The sequence below is a fragment of the Rana temporaria genome, chromosome 4 (genome assembly GCF_905171775.1).
Source record: "Rana temporaria chromosome 4, aRanTem1.1, whole genome shotgun sequence".
Classification (NCBI taxonomy): Eukaryota; Metazoa; Chordata; class Amphibia; order Anura; family Ranidae; genus Rana; species Rana temporaria.
In genome coordinates this window covers 40,405,298-40,430,178 of record NC_053492.1, presented here as the reverse complement: position 1 = coordinate 40,430,178, position 24,881 = coordinate 40,405,298, and the positions used below count along the sequence as shown (strand labels likewise).

Here is a 24,881-nt window from a genome sequence, read left to right as displayed (position 1 = left end):
CAGGACTCTTGAAACATCTATTCTTGGACTGTCTATATATACAACCTGAAAGAAAACCAAATGACGCAAACTAATTAAAACAAATATTCAGAGTACACGTGAAATTTACTTACGTCTTCTGAGAACTCTTCTAATTCTCTCCATCTGGTCTGGCTCTCTGATTTTCAAATCAGATCATCGCTTGCACAGCTGCTCCCTGGACCTCTGTACCCCGAATTTTGCATGGAGAGTCCTCCGCACCTTCTCCATTATCTGGGCCTTCAGTTTATTGGGGTTCTTGTAAGGCCCTTTTTTGCCATTGTAGTCCTCCTTTTTAAGAACAGCCACCATCTCTACCATCTCTTCGAAGCTCATGTTGGTGGCTTTGTACCTCCTGCTCCTCCTGGTGTGTGCCTGGCCTCTCTCCTGCCTGGTTGCAGCTTGCTGTCTTCCCTCCATTATTTCTTCTGACTCTTGCATTGAACGACTGAAAAGGGTCGTGTAAATCACTAGAACGATCGTCATGGGCGTGGCAACGTGCGGAGCTTCTCACATGCGCAGTGTATAAAGGGATATTGCTTGAATGAGAACATCGTTCACAGTCGGTAGAATACATCAGAAAAATAATCGTGCAGTACGACGATACGAAACTTGATTTTTGGACTTTATGATCAGTGAATGAGTTTGCGGGTTAGATATGGGGAGAAAGCTAAGGCTTGACTGGCATTAGTTTTTTTTGCTAAATTTTGACTTGCAGAAATAATGGAGGCCTTCAGAGAACAGGAGTTCTTCACAGAATTTGTTCAAAGGGGGCCCCGGATGGCAACCCCCCTTTTTTCTATAATTTTACTTTCCCAAAAAAATTATTTATTGAGCCAAGATCTGGCATTGTAATGCCCCCCCACCCCTAAAATAATGGACATATTGTTGCCACACAGCACATGCACTTTGGGGGGCCAAGCCTGTATGGACAGTCTCACGGGCCACCTTCACTGGAACATCAGTGGCCTCATCAGGCACAAGTGTCATGTAGTTTGTTGAGGGTCTCTTTAGAAAATTGTGCAATATGCAGGAGCAAAGTATGACATGGTTCTGATTCTACTTAAGAAACCTACAGTCCTTATCCTGTTTGCAATGCCTGTATACTGCTGTTCAAAGTATATAGGGCCAAAAGGTCTTGTCAGGACCGATCCTCGCTATAGGCTCACTATGCAAGCCGCTTAGGGCCCCGCAAAGCTGCAAAGGGCCCCCCAAATTACTAGAGGCCCCGCCTGGTGAGAAGTCATTTTTGCCCCCTCACACCGCTTCTAAACTCGCTGGCTGAGTCATTTCCGACAGCAGAACACCCCCTCCCCCCGCTTCTCAACTTTCTTTAATGTGACATGTCACTGTCGTCAGCGCTCCACCGATTCTCATTTTTTTGCCATGTCATTTTGCTTAGGGCCCCAGGGAGGTCAGGATCGGCACTGGGTATTGTAATGACCTGGGGGGAGTGGTGACGGGGAAACTCATGCTATTTTTTTCCAATGATTTGTATCCATATTGCAGGGACCAAACATTACATTAAAGCCGCAAGCAGTATTAAATAACTTTTTTCTGAGAGTAATCTCATGTTGTGCAGGGACATTTCTAAACACGTGCCACTACTATAGACATCCAGCAAGTACCATATTTACAGGAATTTTTTTTTCACTTTAAGCATCATTAAAATTGCTGCTCAAGAAAAAACTACAGTTTTTGAAACTTTTTTTTCCATTGATACATGTTCCCTGGGGCAAGACCCGGGTTCTCAAAGACGTTTTCCATCAATAACTTGCATATTGGGCTTTAAAATTAGCACTTTTGAATTCGAACGTTCGAGTCCCATAGACTTCAATGGGGTTCTAAATGTTTGCGTGAACGGGCGGTCTGTTCGAACGTTCTGGTGCGAACCGAACCCGGGTATGTTCGGCTCATCCCTAATGATGAGTATTTAGTACAGGAAAATAAACATGACACTATGATAACGTAGGAGAAAGCTAGAATGAACTCAAATTAGAAAAGAATCAAACAAAGAAAAATACTAGAACGGGGCAGAAAAATTGGGCCTTAGGCACTGGTGGCGGTGTCACAACACTGCAACCCCTCACAGATACTGTAATTGGAGCACAGCAAAGAGCCACATGCAAAGTATTGCATCAACATTTTTTATTATACGCCCCTGTTAAACAGGGGCAGAAAATTGGGCCTTAGGTACTGGTGGCGGAGCCCAGAAACAAAAATGTTCTTACTAGCTATCAGCAAGATCAGTGAGGAGGAAAAGGATATTCAGTCAGCAGCATAACAGAACAATCACTCAGCATCAGCATAGGCAGTCTCCAAGCTATCTGACATTTCAAAAAAATTATTCAGTTACATCAGCATCAGGTGCTTGGTAGCTGTTGTTGTTGATGCAAGCCTGATTCATTTTTATGAAGGTCAGTCGATCGACGGAGTCGGTGGAGAGGCACACCCTGTGATCGGTCACAAAGCCTCCAGCAGCACTGAATGTGCGTTCTGAAAGAACGCTGGATGCAGGGCAAGCCAGTAGCTCAATTGTGTACTGTGCAAGCTCTGGCCAGTGATCCATCCTCAAGAACCAGTAAGCCAGAGAATTTTCGGTGGGGAAGGTGTCCAAGTCTGTTCTTGCCCCTAGGTATTCCCGCACATGTAAAACAAACGCTGGCGATGGTTGCTGGAACCGGTCATACCTTGGGGCTGCGGACTAAAAAATTGTCTGAACGCATCTGTCAGACGGCCACCTTCTCCACCGCTCCTTCTGTGACTCACCGAAGCCTCAGCAACACGTTGTCTAGGACCAGGATTTGGTAATCCCCCAGGTTCTGGGAACGCGTTGCACAGAGCCTTCTGCAAGGCCTCCCGAAGATGTTTCATCTTCTGCTCCCTCTGCGACGGCAAGATAAGCTCTGCAACATTACTCTTGTAACGTGGATCAAGGAGAGTTGACAGCCAGTAATGGTCCCTCTCCTTGATATCACGAACACAAGGATCCTTACGCAGGCTTTGCAGGATCAGGGAGGCCATGCAGCGTAGGTTTGCTGAGGCATTCGGGGCACAGTACTCAGGGTCACTGAGGATGACAGGATCCGCAGCCACCTCATCCCAGCCACGTAAAAGTCCATGGGTTCCTTGGGACTGTAAATGATTCCTTGCAGACTGCTGCTGCTGACGCTGAGTGCTAGGCTTCACCTCCATGCTGCTGATGCAATCATCCTCCTCCTCTTCCACCTCCTCCTCGTCCTCTTCCTGTGTCCTAGGTGGCAAGCAGGAGCACTGTCTGGATAAAGGGGGCCTTGAGAGGTAAGGAAGTCCTCCTCTTCCTTTCTCGGGTCAGCCATCCTCCTCCACGATCCCTTGATGTCTTCTCCCGCCCTCGATGTCGCTTCAGCCAATCAGGTGACCGGAAACCAGACCCGGTCAACCCGATTGGCTGAGACGTGTGTCAGTGTTAACCAGGGAACGCACACCCTTTTGGAAGCCGATTAGAGCACACAGGCTGTAATTGAGAAGCCTATCAGAGCCGCTGGCTCTGATAGACACCTCCAAAACACACCCACCGCTGTTATTCACATGGTCGGCGCTCAACAGGGGGGCGGCCACCTGAATAGTGGGCGGCAGCAGCTACAATACATAGATTCATGCCATGCATGAATCTATGTATTGTTGAGTGACGGTGTAGGAGAGAGGGGGCGGCGCTCCTGCGCCCACTATGGATGCACCGCCACTGTCTAAATACCACAAGGTTGCACTTCTGACTGAAGGGCTTTATCTAGGATTTTAATCACCCACTTTCCCAGGAGGCAGCAGTGTTATACATATATTTTCATTTTTTATGTCAATGCTTTATTTTTTAGGATTTTCTTTTAAAAAGAAAATCCCTTTGGGGTTGGGGGACTGGCTGTAAAGAAGATCTTTATTTATTCTTATAGAAGAGACATTTTAAAATGTTCATCATCAGGAGAAGAAATTGCAGTATCTTCTTTACCCTCATCCTTCACAGTCTATCAAATTATCAATACATGGTCAATTATATACCTATGTATATTTCCTTTTTCTTTTCAAAGATGTACAATATTATTCCGACTTTGTTAGACCTGCTTCCAGGACCTCACCATAAAATTTTCGAAAATATGAGACATATGCAAGACTTTATAAAAGAAACGTTTACTAAACAGAAGAAAACTCTAGATGTGAATGACCAGAGGAATCTTATTGATGCCTACCTGGTGAAGCAACAAGAGGTAAGGATCACATTTCATTAGAGATGAGTTGAATGATATGGAGCATTTGATATTCAAAATGGATAATCTCAATATAATAAAAAAAAATGTTTATTTAAATCTTTCACATTTAAAGCAGGTATGTCTAAGCTTTTTATATAATCTCACTTCTATGTAGTAGGATTGTCTGTGGAAGATATAAGCAGAAGGATTTTTAAAACTTCAGCCAACTGTGCATTGTTGAATGTCAATACAAAAACAGAAACAAGCAGCGCTAACCTAAGTGCAGTAATAATGTAACATGTTTTTTAATTCAAATAGAAATGCACTCACTCAGAGATGGAGGCACATCATAGTAATGTCCGGTGGGCAGCAGGGTGGGCAGCAGGATGGGCAGCAGGGTTCCACGAGACGATCTTCCAGCGCTGTGGTAACTTGCATTTAGGCAAAAACTGATATCTATCCGATATCACCCAGGTGCATAAGGATAATTCCATATGTGAGCCTTTGCCCAAGACAGGAGCCTAGAGAAAGCCAATATAGTGTAGTATTTATTGACTCTATTTAAAAATTCATAAAAGCATTACAACATGGTAAAATCAGAAAAGTGCACTTACAGTAATGGCTGACGTTCCAAGCACCTGGACATGGTGGCATGGCATCAGCACAAAGGCCCCTCCCTGGCTTAAGTTGTTCAGGCTGGTGGGGTCCAGTGAGGGCTTTTTAAGAATGGGGATGATGTATGTTTTAGAGGGGAGGTTAAGGTGCCACTAGAGAGGGACAGATTAAAGATGTGAGTCAGGGAGCATAAGATAGAAAAAGAGTGTGACCGTAGTTGATAGGCCCCGTACACACGACAGAGGAACTCGACGTGCTTGGCACGTCGAGTTCCTCGTCGAGTTTTGGGATGAAGCCGCCGAGGAGCTCGGCGGGCCGGCTTCTCCCATAGAAGAGCGAGGACAACGAGAAAATAGAGAACATGTTCTCTATTTTCTCGTCGAGTTCCTCGGCGGCTCCATCGAGCCAAAACTGTACAGACGACAGAGATTCTCGGCAGAATCCGGGTTTTGACCGAGTTTCTCGGCGAATTCTGCCGAGAATCTCTGTCGTGTGTACAAGGCCTGAGGGAACATCGTCCAACAGACAGGTAGTAAGGCGGGTTCTGAGAAAACTTTAGCGACCTGTTTGGCAGTAGCAAGGTCAAATGTGGAAAATATTGAGAGTGGTTTTGTACAGGGTATGTTAAGTGGGATAGATATCTGTGCAGTGGAGATGCCCCCATGAATTGCATCAATTTTGTTTTTGAAGTGATTGACAATCTCATGAGCAGTGAGTGAGTTACTGGGTGTAGGTGTTGGTGGAGAAAGTAGAGAGTTAAAAGTAGAGAAGAGACAACAAGGGCTGGATCACAGAGTATTAACCACTTAAGGACCACCTGCTGCATATATACTGCGGGATGGCGGCCCTATTGTGCAAAACATTGTACCCATACGTAGTTTAATGCACAAGCCACTCTGGGTGGGCATGCCCGCTGCACAGCGGGGGAGCTGATGTGCGGGTCTGATGGGCGCTATCGAGAGAGGCAGAAGAGAGGACAGAGAGGTAGAACAGTGATCTACTTTTGTAAACAAAGCAGATCCCCATTCTGACAGGAGAGTACAGTGTAATAGTCTGCTCCTAGTGATCAGGAACAGCGATCTCTCTGTACTCCCAGTCAGTCCACTCCTCCCACAGTTAGAAACACCTCCCTAGGACACACCTAACTCCTTGATCGCACTCTAGTTTTTTTATAAAATGTATACCGTAATTTATTATTAAAGTGATTTAAAGGTCACAAAAAAGAAAAAACAAAGGCCCGGATTCACATACATTGGCACATATTTATGCCGGCGTAGCGTATCAAATATACGCCACGCCAACGTAGCGCAGAGAGGCAAGCACAGAATTCACCAAGCACTTGCCTCCCAAACTGCGCTGGGTTCCCTTGGCGTAAGCCGTCGTAGGTGGAAGTGGGCGTGAGCCATGCTAATGAGGCGTGACCCCATGCAAATGATGAGCTGAGTCTCAGCCAGATACGAATAACGAACGACACATGCGCCGTTCCGTGGACGTATCCCAGTGCGCATGCTCAGAATCATGTCAGAACGAATGCCTAAGATACGACGGATCATTGCCTACGACGTGAACATAACCTACGCCCAGCCCTATTCATGTACTACGTAAATGATGTAAAATATGACGGCTGTGTTCCCTGGTCCATACCTTAGCATGACTTGCGCCTCATATATGGGGAATAACTTTACGCCGGACGTACGACTTACGCAAACCACATATATTATGCGCCGGGCGCAACTACGTCCATGAATCTGCGTATCTCCCTTATTTGCATATGTGCATAGATAATCAATGGGAGCGGTAAATGCGCCCAACGTAAATATGCGCCCACGATACGACGGCATAGGCAAGTTACGTTGGTCGTAGGAAGCCTATTTTTAGGCGTATCTTAGTTTGTGGGTACGGCGCACAGATACGACAGCGCATAGTTACACTTACGCGGCGTATCTCGAGATACGTCGGCGTAAGTGCTTTGTGAATCCGGGACAAAATGTATAAAGGTAAAAAAACTTCAGCCTTTAGAATCACTTTAAATCACCACTGTTTGTTTTCCAAACCTCTGCCTACCTCTGCGGTGGAGCTGATGTGCGGGTCCGACGGCCGCTATCGAGAGAGGCAGAAGAGAGGACAGAGGCAGAACGGCAATCTACTTTTGTAAATAAAGCAGATCCCCATTCTAACAGGAGAGTACAGTGTAATAGTCTGCTCCTAGCGATCAATAACAGCGATCTCTCTGTACTCCCAGTCAGTCCACTCCTCCCACAGTTAGAAACACCTCCCTAGGACACACCTAACTCCTTGATCGCACTCTAGTTTTAACCCCTTCCCTGCCAGTGTCATTTATACAGTGATCAGTGGCTATTTTTGCTCTGATCACTGTAATAATTGTCACTGGCCCCAAAAAAGTGTCAGAAGTGTCAGATCTGTCTGCTGCAATGTCACAGTCCCGCTAAAAATCACTGATCACTGCCATTACTAGTAAAAAAAAAAAATATGCCATAAATCTATCACCTATTTTGTAGATGCTATATATTTTTTGGTTTATAGCGCAAAAAGTGATCAAATACCAACCAAAATAAAGCTCTATTTGTAGGAATTGTGTTTGGGTACAGCGTCACACGCCCACGCAGTTGTCAGTTAAAGCAACGCAGTGCCATATCGCAAAAAATGGGCTGGTCATTAAGGGGGTAAATCCTTCCGGTCCTTAAGTGGTTAATGAGATTGACAAAGTAAGCTTGTTTGACAGCATGGAGGGAGGAATTGTATTTTGAGAAGGCAGATTTCTATAGGGTGATCTAAATTTATAGGGATTTAAATGAAAGAGTAAAAAGATGAGACTTTAGCTAATTCTAAAAAAAAATTCATTGGAAAAGAAAAGACAGCACAGTATCTTCAACGTTGATGGTGAAGAAAAAATAAATGATGTCTTTAACAGTTAAGAAATATGACACAGACTGCCCCATAACAGCAAGAAGAAAAGATCTAGAAAAGTAACTTCAAAAGTAAAATGTGTCTATAAATACAAAAATCAGAATTGGCCAGAATTGCAGACAGTGTAGACCCACTTAAGGCGGGCCGATCTTCACCTACATATTCAAGTTCCCTCCTCTCCTCTTCACCACTCCTCCCCTCCGTTACACAGGGAGCACCCTTTTTTTATGTTATTTATTTACTTTTCTTTTTTTTTACAAAAAAGTTCAGCCCCACTCCCCCCTTTGCACGTCACTCGCCTAGCCGAATGACATGCACTGCTCTTTCTTTGCTTCCTGTGATATGCATGGCACATAGCCCAGGAGGCATAGTGCTACATTGAGAAATTAGGAGGGGGCAGGGATAAAGGTGCATCATCATGAGGCCCCCAAAACAGCCTCATGATGATGCCATATATGAAGATGGCAGCTCAGAACCAAGCGGGGCAGAATTCTGAGAAGATTCTGCAAACACTGCAAGGACATGTAAATTCCAGACCAGAAAAAAGGTAGGCAGAGGTTTGGAAAACAAACAGTGGTGATTTAAAGTGATTCTAAAGGCCGATTTTTTTTTTCACCTTTATACATTTTATTTTTTATTTTTTGTGACCTTTAAATCACTTTAATAATAAATGATGGTATACATTTTATAAAGGACTGAAAATGACTGAATGATGTTTCAAGGCTAAATCTATAAATACTGAGAACTCACTAGTTAGTAACATAAGTTATCCCTACCATCATAAAAAAATATAGATAGTTGTTGGACAACCCTGGTTCCATTAGTACGTAAACACGTGCCTTTATGAACCCTCAGTTAAAAAGGAATTAATTAAGCCCATAAATTCATTCATTCATTATTTGTTTTCCTTTTTCCTAGGGAAAATCTGAATCCTCTCAGTATTTTCATAACGATAACTTAATTGCTCTACTGAATGATCTTTTTGTTGCCGGAATGGAGACAACCGCCACCACTTTGAGATGGGCAATACTGCTAATGATGAAATATCCAGAAATACAAAGTAGGAAATCAAGTTTTTAAATAATTTAATGTGTTCTTTCATACTATACATAATTAAAGCCCATCACTAGGCTAAAACTAACTCCCCTCTCACCCCTGTGTTTCCAATTCAGCTGTGGTGTTTATTTTTTATTTTTTCCTACCTTGTAAACCAAGTGTTGCATCTCGCTCCTTGAAGGTCTCCTTGCGGTGACATCACTGCTAACTCCTCTTCTGAACTCTGAGAAGACTTCTCATCTGAATAGCCAAAAGGAAGTTTCCACATTATGCAGGCAGTGATGTGGACACCCAAAGAAGAACAGTGCCTCCTGTAAATAAAAATACAAGTTTCTCCTATTCCATGAACTCAAGAATAAAAGTCATCACCTTTTATCTTTTTAGTACAAATAGTTTTACAGATGCACAAAAAAATGCTTTCCTGGCTAAGAAATGTAATGACAGACATTTTATGGTGTTTGCTCTAAGACGGATCATTTCTGTTTTTGAAATACTCACAGGGTTGCCTTAACCTCCCTGGCGGTATGATTATGTAAAATTTTTGGTGCTGAAAGCGGTACAATTGTTTTGCATGGAAATTTGGCATTTTATAATGTAGGCCTGTAATTCTTAGGCCCCGTACACACGAGGGGATGTCCGCTGGAAACGGTCCGCCAGACCGTTTCCAGCGGAGATTACTCCTCCGGATTTGGATACGATGGCTTGTACTCACCATCGGATCAAAATCCGCGCGGAATTCATCCGCGGTGACGTGTCGCGCCGTCGCCGCGATGATGACGCGCCGACGTGCGCGACGCTGGAAGGTAAGTACTTCCACGCATGCGTCGAATCATTACGATGCATGTGAGGGAGGGGAGTGGATGGATTGATCAATTCCAGCGGATAGATCCGGTGGTGTGTACGAGGCCTTAGGAATAACTTACTTAAACAAGAGTCTAGTAGACATTCTGGGTATGATAAAGTTTGAAACACAAAATCATAAATTATAATATAATACATGTAGCGGGGTCAACCTGTCAGAGTTGACAGGCCATCCCCGCTGGGACTTTATTCACGCTTGTACATATGTAAGATACCTGTAAGGAGTTATGCATTATGGGATTGCAAGTAGTGGGAGCTATGGACTCCATTGACTCTTAGGAGAAACAGACTACACAACCCATAATGCCCTGCAGCATTGGAACATGTGACACCCCCGCACAGACTTGTGGGGGAGGTTACTTAAGAAAAGGGCGAGGCTGATCTCACTCTCTCGGGACCAGCATCTTCACCTCTGCGGAGCTGCCGTCACAGCACAGCCGTGCTGCTAGGCCAGAAGCCTCGGCCTAAACCCACCGAGAGACCAACCATCCGGAAGGAAGGAAGACTCCAGTATCCAGCTTGTGTTCCCGGAGATCGAAGAGGCAGACCAGCTGACGTCTGAAACAGTGGAGCACCCTAGTCCGGGACCCTTGTGCTGTGGAGCAGTGTTTTACCAACACGCCTTCTGAGGAGAATTCAGGCGGATCGGCCTGTCGGGTGAGAGAGCATACGCTCAGCTTTGACTTCCACCTAGACAGACAACCTAGTGTCACTTCACAGGCCGTAGATACGCATTTGGCCTCCAGCTGAGACTTAGAGGCCCAGATAACTGTTAAGTGTGTTATAAAAGTGACTGACGCTGACGAGCGCTCAGTTCACCAACATCTACTGTTCCAGATACTTTGTTGGGTAAAGTTCTTTAATTGTTTGCCACTGTGGATTACAAATTTAACTTGCACCTACCGGCTGCAACGTGGACATTAACTGTTCTGCAGAACTGCTCGCTGGAGGGAGCTCGCAAGCATAGACTTCCTACCTTAGTCTAAGTGAATAGTACTATTCTTCCTCTGACCCTTTATATACTGATATTAATTGCTGATTCCTGCAAGGGCCCTTGCGGAATCATAGTGAGATATTATTTAACAGTTATTTGTTTGTGATTTAAACCTATGCTTGTTTTATCCAAGTTCACATGAAGTAAACTTATCTTGCTGGTTTAACTATATCCATTGTGTGAAGTGTATTTTCTTGTCTGGAGGGACCTTCCATGAAAGCAGGTAATACTATTGTTATATCACTGTATATTGTGTGCCTGCTATTGTGACCCCAGCCCAGCAGAGTTCACAATACCTTACCCACCAGACTTCTGATGTGTCAAGGAAGGGTTTGAGCTTGTTAAATAGGGGTGAGACAAACTGAGAGAGTAGATCCCAAAACAAACAAGTGGCTCCTGAGGGGGGTAGCGCTAAATAAACAACTATATATAATTATAACAAATAATAATAAAATAATAATAATACAAATTATTCAAAAATGTAATCAAATCAAAAACACTGAAATTTGCTCAGTTGCAGAATTGTCGCTGTCATTCCTTTTAGTGTTTGATGACGAATTTCCCCACAAATCACTATCACTCAATTCTGCAAGTGATTCTAAAATATTCTAGCTGGTCTAAAACCACTTTTGACATAAAAGGGACAGCTTTGGTTGCTATGGACAATCTCCAGTTTCTAGGCATAAAAAACTGTATTTATAATATAAAAGTGCATGCAGGACACTGGACAGACCACTAGGGACAAAGGGGATGTGTAATAATTTTATACAGTACTGTAATCTGTAAGAGTAAGGAGCAAGGAATCTGGAGAGTGGACTTAGATTAGTAAAATATGCTTTGGAAAGTATGAAAAAAATGTGCAGGATGTGTAAGAGAGCTATGGGAGGAGGTTAATTTTTGCCTGGAGACAAGCTAAAATGTTACTAAATGGAAAACATATGCAACAGCAAGTAATTATCATGCAATATCATTTAAAAATGATCTCTTCTTTGCAGAGAAAGTTCAAAATGAAATTGATAGCATTATTGGCATGACTCCACCTCAAGCAGAGCATAAAAAGAAAATGCCGTATACTGATGCCGTAATTCATGAGATCCAAAGGTTTGGTGATATTGTACCAGATGCGGCTCCACATGAAACTAATCAAGATGTCACATTTAGAGGATATTTCATTCCCAAGGTGATTACGTTTTATTTTATATTGCAACACACAATAGCTGTTAGTTAAACAAGAATCACTGCTCCAAAGTACCTGAAGAGCTCCTTGTATTAGGCCCCTTTCACACGTACGGATCTGGTGAGGATCCGTACATTTCTCATCAGATTGCTCAGAGGGAATCGCTCTGTTGATCCCCGCTGCACCGGCAGATGACAGGGCGGTCCCTGCAGATCTCTGTTCTCCCCTATGGGGGGATCGGATGAACATGGACCATCTGTCCGTGTTCATCCGATCCGCAGATGGATGGAAAAATAGGATTTTCCTCAGTCTGTAGAATCGGACCATAGCGGGGACCGATGAGATCAGGTGTTCATCCGCTGACATTCGCTATCCCATAGGGATACATGTATGTCTGTATTTCTTCCAAAAATGGATGGATGAAATATGGACGTACTGTCCGCACGTGTGAAAGGCTCCCATAGGAACTATTACTCAAATTTCCTTCACTTTATGCTTTGGTGATATTTTTACCAGCCAGATAGTGAGGGAAAATCTGTGATAGGGACACACACAAGAATAAACAACAAGTAGATGTTCTATCCTTCCCTTACTCTTCTAAAAAAATAAAGAAAATAGTATTTCTATTCTGTCTGTGCTGCTGTTGGAGATTTTGCCCCACTTCTATATATTGTCGTCACCAGGACAGGAAGTGAAGTCCTGGATCACAAGTAAAACTTGGCAGGGGTTCTGATCCATCCACTCCCTATTCAAAAATCAAAAACACATTTTTGACTGGACATGCACAATTATGCCGCATACACACCATCACTTTATGTGATGAAAAAAAAACGACACTTTCTGTGAAGTAAAAAATGACGTTTTTGAAACTTCAATTTTCAAAGACGAAGTTGCCTACACACCATTGTTTTTCTCACAATGTTCTTGCAAAGTGAGGTTACGTTCCACCACGTTTTACCATTGAAGCTCGCTTCATAAGTAGCTTCTGGGCATGCGTGGATGAAAAAACGTCTTACAAAACGACGTTTTTTGCTACACACGGTCAATTTCTGTGAAGTAAAAAGTGCACTTTTGAAAAACGACACATAAAATTGAAGCATGCTTCAATTTTTTTTGGTAGTTTTTTACAAGACATAAAACAACGTTTTCCCCACACACAGTCAATTAAAGTGACATTTTTAAAACGTCATTTTTTTTCATCACATAAAGTGATGGTGTGTATGCGGCATAAGTGTCTGATATTTTTTGAATGCAATTGCATTAGCATTAAAGATACGTAAAAATACTACTATAGTTATGAGTAAAGGTTAAAGCTGAACAATGCAGTGTGGCTGTCTAGGGGTTAGAAGAGCTCAGATAATCTCGCCTAATCTCCATACCTCCCAGCGCAAGACCAATCCTTTCAGCTCTCATGGTCCAGCGGTCTTGTACGGTGATTGTTCCTGATGTCATCATGCCAATAGACCAGCTCTGTATATAAAGACGTTAGGAACAGTCCACCACTAGATGTGGAAGAGTGTTGCCTTCTGAAGAATTGAAGGATCGGGTCTGTATAGGCTCTTTGTTCACCCCTAGACACGATGAGCAGTCAACCCATGCAGTGTGGGCACAGCCCCAGTGCATGGGAAGAAAATAATTTGCCTGGAGTTGGGCTTGAATCATGTTATCTGACACTGAAAACTGCCAATCTCTCTCTCAGCATTGCACATCCAAGTGCATGACCTATTTGGCCTTTCCCAGATTCGGGATTACAACATTTTTCACTCCCATATGCCCAACTGAAACCTCTGCATTTAATAATATAATGAAGTCAGGATGCTGGTACAGTAATAAATACACTGTTTTTTAACTGCATTTTATATAGCCTTTGCTAGCAGACACAACTTGGTGGAAAGTTGAGACGCTGCCTTTTAGACATGTGCACACTGAAATATTTTGTATCAGAATTTCGTTTTCGTCCGAAAAATTCATTTATTTAGTTACTCTTGAAATGTTTTTATATTTATTTTGTTTCATTAAAAAATGCATTTGTCCAAAGATCCAAATTAATTAAGGTTGAATCTGTCATTGAAGGCTTATGGTGTCTGTCGATGCCGCAATGGTACATTTCTGGTCAAATGTTCCGCCTACAAGCTATAGTAGAATTCTAATGTTGTATGACACTAGTAATAATTGTATTTATAAACTATTATTACTAGTCAATCAACATTCAAATTCTTCTATAGCCTATGGGCCGAGCATTTCACTGGAAATGTACGATTGCAACGTCATACAGTTTAGCTGCTTCTCAAATCTTCTTAGACCATCCGACAGACACCATAAGCCTTCAATGACATTTGTATGTTTTTCGCTACTTCGTTAAATCTTCATCGTTCATGTCGAATGGTCTACCCCAACACTGTCTCTATAATGTCGAATCTTTCCTCTCTATGTAGAATAATTTTGGACTAATAGCGTTAGGTTAGGCACATTCGACCACATCTTCGATAGACACGGATTGCTATTGTCAGCGTCATGTCGAATCTCCTATATACATCGAACGGTAGTAACGGAAACGAAAATAAAGCATTTTTTTATGTTGGATCTTTTAGATTTTGGATTCTGCGCATTCATTTTCGTTTGGTAAGAGATAACGAAAATACCCGAAATTCAGACGAAAATGCATTCGGACGAAAACGAATGCACATGTCTACTGCCTTTACACATACACGGTAGCCTGGGTTTCCAGCATTCCAACACTATTCATTCCACAAAACACTGCTTTAATCAACTCGACTTTGGTTTCCTTAGCAGTGCTGTTGATTAGAGCAGTGCATAGCACTGTCTTACCTTACAGTAACAAATCAGAAGTCTTTAAAACTGGACTTCAACAGATTTCCACAGACCTGAAAATGCAGAACATTGTTTCACAACTCCAATACCCAGACCATGTTTTTACTTACTCTTAACGAGATGTTTAATCATTGTCAGCTGGAAAGGAATATTATAAATAACATATATGTTGACATTTTTCATTGCAGGGCACTACTGTGTTGCCATGCCTGCACTCTGTACTGAAAGATGAAGCTTATTTCAAAAAACCGTTTGATTTTTATCCAGAGCATTTTCTTGATGCAGAAGGAAATTTTAAAAAGAATGAGGCCTTCATTCCATTCTCTATAGGTAAATCTAAAAAAGTTCATGATGATGACAATTTCAAAGAATGGACAGTATATACAGTAATTTGTATTGCTTAACAGTTTGAAAAACCATTACCTGAGCTGGTTTAGTATTTCTTTTACTCATGTTCTCATAATCACATAATGACACCATGTTTGAAATAACTGTAATTTTTATGAAGAAATCACATCTTTCTGAATTGTACTACAACAATGGAGCCCTTTGATATAGGATTAACCACTTATATGCAAAAGGGACAATCTGCCTGAATGAAAAAACATTCAGAACAGACTAAATCATTCTTTGAATTGTCGTGTCCAACAATCTTTTTTCCGAGCACTGGAGTTGATTTACTAAACCTGGAGAGGGCAACATCTGGTGCAATTGTGCATAGTATTCAGCTTTTAACTTTAGCTCATTCAGTTAAACTTTGACGAAAAAAATTGGAAGCTGATTTCTATGCAGAGCTGCACCAGATTTTGCAGTATTAGTAAATCAGCCCCACTTTTTTTTAAACAATAGCATCTATGATAAATTGTTTGTTTATCACTATGGGGTGTATCTATAAAAAAATTAATTTCATTGCAATTCACCCAGTAAAAGTCAATGTATATGTTTGTTCTGTACAAACGGTGCAAAAAGTGAAAGTTATTAGGCATATCCTGCGCTGTTTAAAGTTTTTTTCATTGATTTAAAACAGAAACACTGCATTTAGCCACTAGATGGCACTAAGTGTCATATGAAATGTTATTTGGCACATCTAGTGGTATTTACCGTATATACTCGAATATAAGCCGACCCGAATATAAGCTGAGCACTTATTTTACCACAGAAAAATGGGAAAACGTATTGACTCGAGTATAAGCCTAGGGTGTCCATCTGCGTGCCTCACTGTGCCTCACTTTGCCTCACTGTGTCCATGTGCATACCTTACTGTGCCACACTGTGTCCATGCCTCACTGTGCTTACTGTGTCCATGCCTCACTATGCCCATGCCGCACTTTGCCCATGCCTCACTGTCATGGTGCCCATGCCTCACTGTGCCCAATCTCCCTACCTGGTCCTCCGGCGTTGTGTGACTAGACGACGTTTAACATGGAGTCTATGGAAGGGTTGCCCAGGTTTTGAAAATTTGGTGCTCCTTGGCCGTGAGGTCCCCTGGAAACAAACTTTGCACACTTGTAGATGAAGAGTGGGGCTACATGTGTGCCAAGGTTGGGGTCCAGGGGACCTAGGACTGGCCGGTTACCGGGTTCCCAAAATCACCAAAGAAATTACCGTTTAACATGGGAGTCTATGAAAAGGGTGCCCGGCTTTGAAAAATCTGTGCTCCCCAGCCGTAGGTCCCCCAGACAACAAACTTTGCACACTTGTAGAGGAAGATTGGGGCTACATGTGTGGGATCAGGTGCACAAAGGTGAAGATGGACACAGACTCGAGTATAAGCCGAAGGGGGCATTTTCAGCACAAAAAAATGTGCTGAAAAACTCGGCTTATACTCGAGTATATACGGTAGGTATTTTTCTTTTTAAATTAATGCAACTCATTCCACTAGTACAGAAAATTACATAAGAACATTTATTTTTGCCCATTTTGCCCCTTTTGCATAGACTTTTACTGGTAAATTATTATTTTTTTCCTATAAATACAACTCTATGTGTATAGTCAGTATTAGAGTGAGAGAACCTGTTGTTGTCTAACCATGTAGTAAATGTGAAAGCTTGTTGCAATTTCCATTTAATTATTAATTTAATTATGAATTTATTAATATTTATTATAATTTATTGACAACCTTTGTGTTAAAAACAGGGGGGTGGGTGGTCCATTCCCCTTCTGTCTAGTGGATCAGATGGCAGTCGGGTGCAAACGGACAGACAGTAGACAGGCCCATAGATAACAGCAGGCAATGTCTGTGTCTGCCCTGCTCAGTGGACATCAGCGACAGATTCCCCATTGAGCAGGCAGACTCCAACGGAGTCCATCCCATGTGTAATGCCTTATACACAGGGCCAAACTTTCAGAGAAAAAAAGTCTGACAGTCTTATTTTTTTAGAAAAAGTCCGGCCGTGCGTAGCCTCCATCAGACTTTTTTTGTTGGAAGTCCGATGGACCTTAGATAGAGAACCTGCTCTCTATCTTTCCATCGGAATTCCGACGTACTCGCAGCGGACTTTTGCAAGGTCAAAAGTCTGAGGCCTCGTACACACGGCCGAGGAACTCGACGTGCCAAACACATCGAGTTCCTCGGCCAGTTCAGCCCTGAAGCCGCCGAGGAGCTCGGCGGGACGAGAGCTCCCATAGAACAACGAGGAAATAGAGAACATGTTCTCTATTTCCTCGTCGAGCTCCTCGTCGGCTTCTCTCGGCCGAAAGTGTACACACGACCAGTTTCCTCGGCAGAATTCAGCCAGAAACTCGGTCGGAAGCTGAATTCTGCCGAGGAAACTGGTCGTGTGTACGGGGCCTGACTGTGTGTACAAGGCATAAGGAGCCTTACTTTTAGTTGATTTTATTTCATGTATGCCTACTTGGCAACATACAGGTCAACAGGTACCCATACAAGAACTAAGCAATGCGGTTAAAGCTGATTGCACTCTAAAACACTCTTGTCTTTTCTTTCTCTAGGAAAAAGAAGTTGTGCTGGTGAAACCTTGGCCAAAATGGAGCTTTTCCTCTTCTTTACATCCCTAATGCAAAACTTCACCTTCCAGCCCCCCCGGAGCTGAGATAGACCTTGAACCAGCAGAGGGTGTAACCCATGGACCGAAACCTTACAAACTGTGTGCAATACCTCGCAGCTAATGTTTTTTTTTTTTAACAAAAAATAATAAAAAATAAGCTCAGTTTAGATAAATCTCATCTAACAAAAAATAACTGGATCCACAGAAAGCATACTTCTCAACAATCTGCTATTAATGTTTTGTTCCCTTTGTACTTTTTAACCAGCTGTGGACACGCCAAAAGCTCTTGATCACGATTACAAGCCTCACACTTGCCAACAATTCTCCATAGTCAAAATGGCAGTTGGAAGATGTTGTGTTCAGATGCTAAATAGATAGATGCAAGTAAAATGTTTATTTTTGAATCTATTCTGGCTTTACTCATTTGCAGACAAAAACAGAGCCTCAGTTTATGTATAAATTTTAGTTGAAGAAACGTGGACAAGTAAAAACGAAATGAAAAAAAAAAAAAACGTAAAAAAAAAAACAAATATGTTCATCTGTAACCCCTTACTTACCCTTAGTTTACCCTAATCAGCCCTAATTAAAGTGGACGTAAAGGCTCATATATTTAGGTGTAAAAATGTGCTTCCCCCTCTTCATACCCATGCTCTACAATGGCATGTCACCCAGTAGATTCCATTGCACTGCCTCCCTCATCCTCTGCCAACAACCAATCGCTGACACAGAGCTGGAGTTTAGAGATCTGTGACTGCACCAAACCTGCTAAAAAAAATATTTACAGTAAACTCTTTTAAACTCTTTTACAAACAGCAGGCCGCATGGGTATGAGGAAGGGGAAGCAACAATTTTAACCAGACCCTTATACACTGGCCTAACTCTATGTGAATCTAGCCCATAGTGTTTTCTTTTTAGTACTGATACTTTTTATCTGTGGATTACATATTAAAATAATATGTTTTGCAAGACAATTATTAAGAAAGTCTTATTTGTCCTAAAAAGATATAATACTTTAACAATCTTAACTAATGACAAAGTTATTGCCAAATCAATAGGACCATAGCAGAAATGTAAAAATTGCTCTGGTTCATAGGCAGTGTACAGGTATAAAGTGGTTAAGATTTCACATTGGCAGACATTTTAACCATCTACCATTGTTATAACGCGTACAGACGGTCGTTTTTTGTGATGAAATAAAACAACGTTTTATATCATGAAACAAAACAACGTTTTTCAAACTTCATTTAAAAAAAAAAATTCAAAATGCTCTAGCAAAGCGCGGTTACGTTCAGCACGGACGACGGCACTCTGTTCCATTCAAGCTCGGGTCATAACTTGCTTCTGAGCATGCGCGGGTTTAAAAACGTCATTTTAAACGTTGTTTTATATTCAATACGTTTTTATTATCAAGTTTTTTAGACAAACATATCGGCATCAACCCACCATGGGGTGACCCGATTGATAATGGGAAAAAGCGCAGAAATAATGTTACACATAAAACAAGAAACATTTAAATTGCCATATCTGTTGTTTTAAGAGAAGAGAAAGGAAAAGAAAGAGGAGAGAAGAAAATGGGGGAGAAAAGAGGAGAAAAAAGAGAGAGAAAAAAAAAAAAAGAATACGTTTTTATTATCAAGTTTTTTAGACTTAAACGTCGTTTTAAACATCGTTTTACTCACACACCATCATTTTAAATGACACAAAAAACAACGTTTTGAAAAACGATATAAAAAATTGAAGCATGTTCGAATTTTTTTTTTTTGTCATTTTTCAGAAGACATAAAACGACGTTTTGCCCACACACAGTCATTTTAAATGACATTTTTAAAAATGTTGTTTTTTTCCTCACAAAAAACGACCGTGTGTATGCGGCATTATAGTGCAAAACTCAAAGGCCAGTGCATACATAAATATGAAATAATAATAATAATAATAAATATTGCTTTCAGATTTGATGAATTTACTGTCTGGTTATACAATGTGAAATTTGAAAGTTAGGTTACCTTGTACATTAATGATACAAAATAACTCAATAAATATTCCAAGGCCTAGAGAGTCAATGTAGTGCATCTCATCTCATTTCTCAAAACTGAGATATAAATTTCCTTTCAAAACTGTTGAACCATTAAAATATTTGTAATACAAAAAAAACTACAGTTGGTGTCTGGTGTCTCTTTTGTAAAGAGAGATTTGTAAAGGTGTCAGTAAAAATGTATTGTGTACTCTTACCAGAAAACTATTTATGATCCACAAATGCAATCTGATACTCACTAGATAAACAATTTTTTGGGGGTATTTTTATAAATATTATTAGCAAAATATATTTTGTAAAGTAAGAGACAAATGTGGGTACGGTGCAGCATTGGTGCGCCTGCGGTAAGGAATACACTCAGAGGCTGAGGTAAAAAGAAAGCAGTACATTGTAAGTTTCAAAAACATGCAAACAGGCCTGGCGGGAAGCCATAGCAGACTGGAGGTGCTTACAAACAGTAGCAGAGGATCAAGATCCTGGACTGATGCTGACAACTTCTGCACTGAGGAGGGGAAATGCGGCCTGTCTAGGCCACACCCAAAGGGGAGGCTTCCTATGAGGAGATGGCATAGTTCCTGCTCCTCAGGAACGTTTCCCTGCTGCTAAGTACTGTCCCTGTCCCTACACTAGCCACTCACATAAAGCGCACCAAAACCCGGGAGCCAGAGACTTAAATAGACTCTGCCTGACCCAAGTTGGCCACCATGTTCACGCGGGGTTCCAGTGTCAAATCAAACAGTTGTCTCCCTGTGATTGCAGGAAGTCATAGAGGAACCAAGTTCCTAACAACTTCCTTCCCTTTCTGCATTGTCGCTTTCGGTCAAGCACCACCTACAGTTGGGAATACAGACAGCACTGTCTACACATCTGACCCTTTTTTAAAGCACTCTACTGAGTTGGCTTCCAACAGCTTCCATTGAAGACCAGGAGCACATTTTCACAGCTCTGCCCTTACAATATGTACAAACATACCCCACTTTTATGTACACAATGGGGTTTATTTACTAAAGCTGAAAGCGCAAAATAAGGCACACTTCTGCATAGAAACCTATGCCTGTATCGGTTAAATGTCTCTTTCTCTAGATGCAAAGAATGCCTTTGTGTCTTTTTTTGTTGATATGTGAACAACTTTGCACTAAGTTACTGGCACATAAAGTATATATTTTCCACATTTTGTCATGTTACAGCCAAAAACATAAATGTATTTTAATTGTGATTTTTATGTGATAGACCAACACAGAGTGGCACATAATTGTAAAGTGGAAATGAAAATGATAAATGTTTTTTATTTATTTTTTTTACAAATAGATATCTAAACATGTGGGCGTGCATTTGTTTTCAGCCCCTTAATCCTATACCCCTAACACTGAGGACAAGGGGGCACTCTTTACGTCTAGAGGAAAAGAGATTTCATCTCCATATATGGAACAGGTTTCTTCACAGTAAGAGCTGTGAAAAATGTGGAACAGACACCCATCTCAGAGGTGGTTCTGGCCAGCTCAGTAGATTGCTTTAAGAAAGGTCTGGATACTTCCTAATGTACATAATATAACTGAGTACTAAGATTTGTAGGTAAAGTTGATCCAGGGTAAATCCGATTGCCTCTCGGGGGATCAGGAAGGAATTTTTTCCCCTGCTGTAGCAAATTGGATCATGCTCTGCTGGGGTTTTTTGCCTTCCTCTGGATCAACTGTGGGTATGGAGTTGGGTGTAGTGTATGGGATTGTACTGTGTTTTTTATTTTGTTTGTTTATTTTTTTTGTGGTTGGACTGGATGGACTTGTGTCTTTTTTCAACCTGACTAACTATGTAACTAAAATCTAGTGTAATCAGTTGCCTTCAGAAGTCATAATAATTAGTAAATAGAGTCCCCCTGTGTGTAATTTCATCTCAGTATAAATACAGCTGTTTTGTGAAACCCTCAAAGGTTTTTTAAAGAACCTTTAGTAAAAAAAAAAAGAACCTTTGTGAACAAGCAACATCATGAAGGCCAAGGAACACGCCAGACAGGTCAGGGATAAAGTTATGGAGAAGTTTAAAGCAGGGTTAGGTTATAAAAAAAATATCCCAAGCTTTGAACATAACACACAACATCCATCATCCAAAAATCTGCAAACCTTCCAAGTCATGGTTGTCCACCTAAACTGACAGGCCGGGCAAGGAGATCATTAATCAGAAAAGCAGCCAAGAGGCCCATGGTAACTCTGGAGGAGCTGCAGAGATCCACAGTTCAGATGAGAGAATCTGTTCAGAGGACAACTATTAGTCGTGCACACCACAAATCTGGCCTTTATGTAAGAGTGGCAAGAAAGCCATTGTTGAAAGAAAGCCACAAGAAGTCCAGTTTGCAGTTTGTGAGAAGCCATATGAGGGACACAGCCAAAACGTGGAAGAAGTTGCCCTGGTCAGATGAGACCAAAATTAAACTTTTTGGCCTGAAATCAAAACGATATGTGTGGCAGAAAACTAACACTGCATACACCATCCCCACGTAAAACATGGTGGTGGCAGCATCATGTTGTGGGGATTCTTCTCTTCAGCAGGGACAGAGAAGCTGGTCAGAGTTGATGGGACGATGGATGGGGCCAAATACAGGACAATCTTAGAAGAAAACCTGTTGGAGTCTGCAAAAGACTTGAGACTGGAGCAGAGGTTCAACGTCCAGCAGGAGAGCAACCCTAAACATACAGCCAGAGCTACAATGGAATGGTTTAGATCAAAGCATATTCATGTGTTAGAAGTCCAGACCTAAATCCAATTGAGAATCTGTGGCAAGACTTGGAACTTGCTGTTCACAGACGTTCTCCATCCAATCTGACAGAGCTTGAAATATTTTGCAAAAAAGAATGGGCAAAACATCACTCTCTAGATGTGTAAAGCTGGTAGAACGAAAGGTGGTTCTACAAAGTATTTAAATACAAATGCACATCACACTTTTCACATATTTATTAAAAAAAAAAAATAGAAAACCATTTATCATTTTCCTTCCACTTCACAATTATGTGCCACTTTGTGTTGGTCTATCACATAAAATCCCAATAAAGTACATTATGATTTGGATTGTAACATGACAAAATGTGGAAAATTTCAAGGGGTATAAATACTTTATCGACATTGGCCATTATAAGTTACATTATTTAAGTATTGAATTCACAAACTCTTTTGAGTCCACCATTTTATTTCCTTTCAACAATGTTAAAGGGGTTACGCTGGATCATGTTGGATTTGTATGATGGAATGGATATTTCAGGATTAAAAACCATTAGCCCGTGTTCCCTCCATCTTCTGGATCTTGATCAAGAAGCTTCTTACAGTACTTTAATATTTAAGTTCTGTCCAATCACAGCATAGGCTCCACTCCAAATTGAACTAATCCATCACCTTCCTGTGCAACCCTACCAGACTGATTTGGGATCTCTTTTGGGGATAATGGATGGTGAACATAAGTGGGAATATTTTGCATAGTTCAGCTAGTTATTCCAACACTGCATTGGAGCCCAGTAGGTACAAGTAGAATATTATTTCCTCTTAATTCTTAATAGTTTGTGCCAGTCAGCCAATCCAACAAAATGTATATAATATAAATATTTTAAACCTGTAAACTTTTATTGGGAAGCTATAATAATTTAGAGACTTTTTTTTCAGTTTATACATTTTTAAACGAAACTACTTTTTTTGGCAAAACATTTTACATGATTAAGGATTCCCAGAGAACTATGTGTTATCTGATGGAAGATCACAGAATGATTTCCTTTCAAGCAGAGTGTTTCTTAGAGCCATTTAGATGGTGGGGGAAGAGTCGCTTTACTAACTCATTTACCAGTGTGCAAATTTTAGCATGAGCTATGAAGCTTTGTAGACCACAAGCTTTTTTTTCTTAACAGCAAAGCAGATAAAGGAAGTAGAGGAAATGTGACCTGCTTCCTCCAAAGGAGAATACAAAATATTAATCTGCAATAATTAATATTTATTGAACTAAATATAAAACCACATTGTAAACTGCATGCAAATGGTCGATTACTTCAGAGATAAATGCATCTAAGATTGACTTTTTACCATAAATTCAAATCCTTTAGCACCCACATCCTGATCCCTCCAATTGGTCAGTGATTATACCCATTACAGCAAATAACAAATAATAGAGTTTATGGGGGTAAGGAGGTTATTTTAATGGGAAACTATATTCATTTGCGGTCAGATTTATATTATTGCTTTTACGTGTAGCACTTAGTGTAGCACTTACCCTCGAAGGAGCTGCTGGTTTGTTTTGGGTGGCATGTTACCTCGGTATCTCCCCTGTCTAGGGTACTTGATGAGAGTTGTAGTAAATGGAATGTCCACACAACAGGTGTCTTTTCTGAGCTTTTATTACCCAACAGGGTAAAACAGTAGAACTTGGTGAAGAGTGAAGAAAGAGCAGAAATGGAGAACAACAGATTCAGGTGTATGTAGATGGGAAACAGTCCCGCTTCCAACGACAACTTCACCACTCTAGCCAGAGTGGGTACAGCGCATCTGGACAGGCCTCTCTCACCAGCCATTATTAAATTCACTGCCAAAAAAACTGACATTTTTCAAACTTTTTTTGCATTGATACATGTCCCCTGGGGCAGGACCCAGGTCCCCAAACACTTTTTAGGACAATAACTTGCATATTAGCCTTTAAAATTAGCACATTAGATTTCTTCTATAGACTTTAACAGGGTGTTCTGTGGCTTTTCGAATTTGCTGTGAACACCCCAAACTGTTCGCTGTTCGCTGAACAGGCGAACAGGCAATGTTCAAGTCGAACATGAGTTTGACTCAAACTTGAAGCTCATCCCTACTCTGCCACAGACCCTCCCAATGGTTGCAGAAATGGTGGTCCAGAATCCTCTCTATTAGATTCAACACCCATATCTTCTTCAGGTAGTTTTGGTTAGGTTACTGTTGATAGGCGACCAACGTCCAGCCTCTCAGTACCCGGTTTTCTCGGTCCCCGATGGATGGTCAGGCCCCTCTTGGAACACCAGCCTCTCTTGGCACTCCTCAGGCAGACTCTCCACCGGTCAGCTTCCTCCAACAGGACGGACAGCTCTGGACCTCCATCAAAATGTGGACCCAGTCCATCACTGGGCCCCAGCGGCAGATCAGATGC

The 24,881-nt window shown here is 41.5% G+C and overlaps 1 pseudogene; it reads left to right on the top strand.

Annotated features, from left to right (window-relative positions):
- LOC120936158 overlaps window positions 1-18,678 on the top strand; it is a 58,981-nt pseudogene extending 40,303 nt beyond the window's left edge.
- Window positions 18,679-24,881: the final 6,203 nt, after the last annotated feature.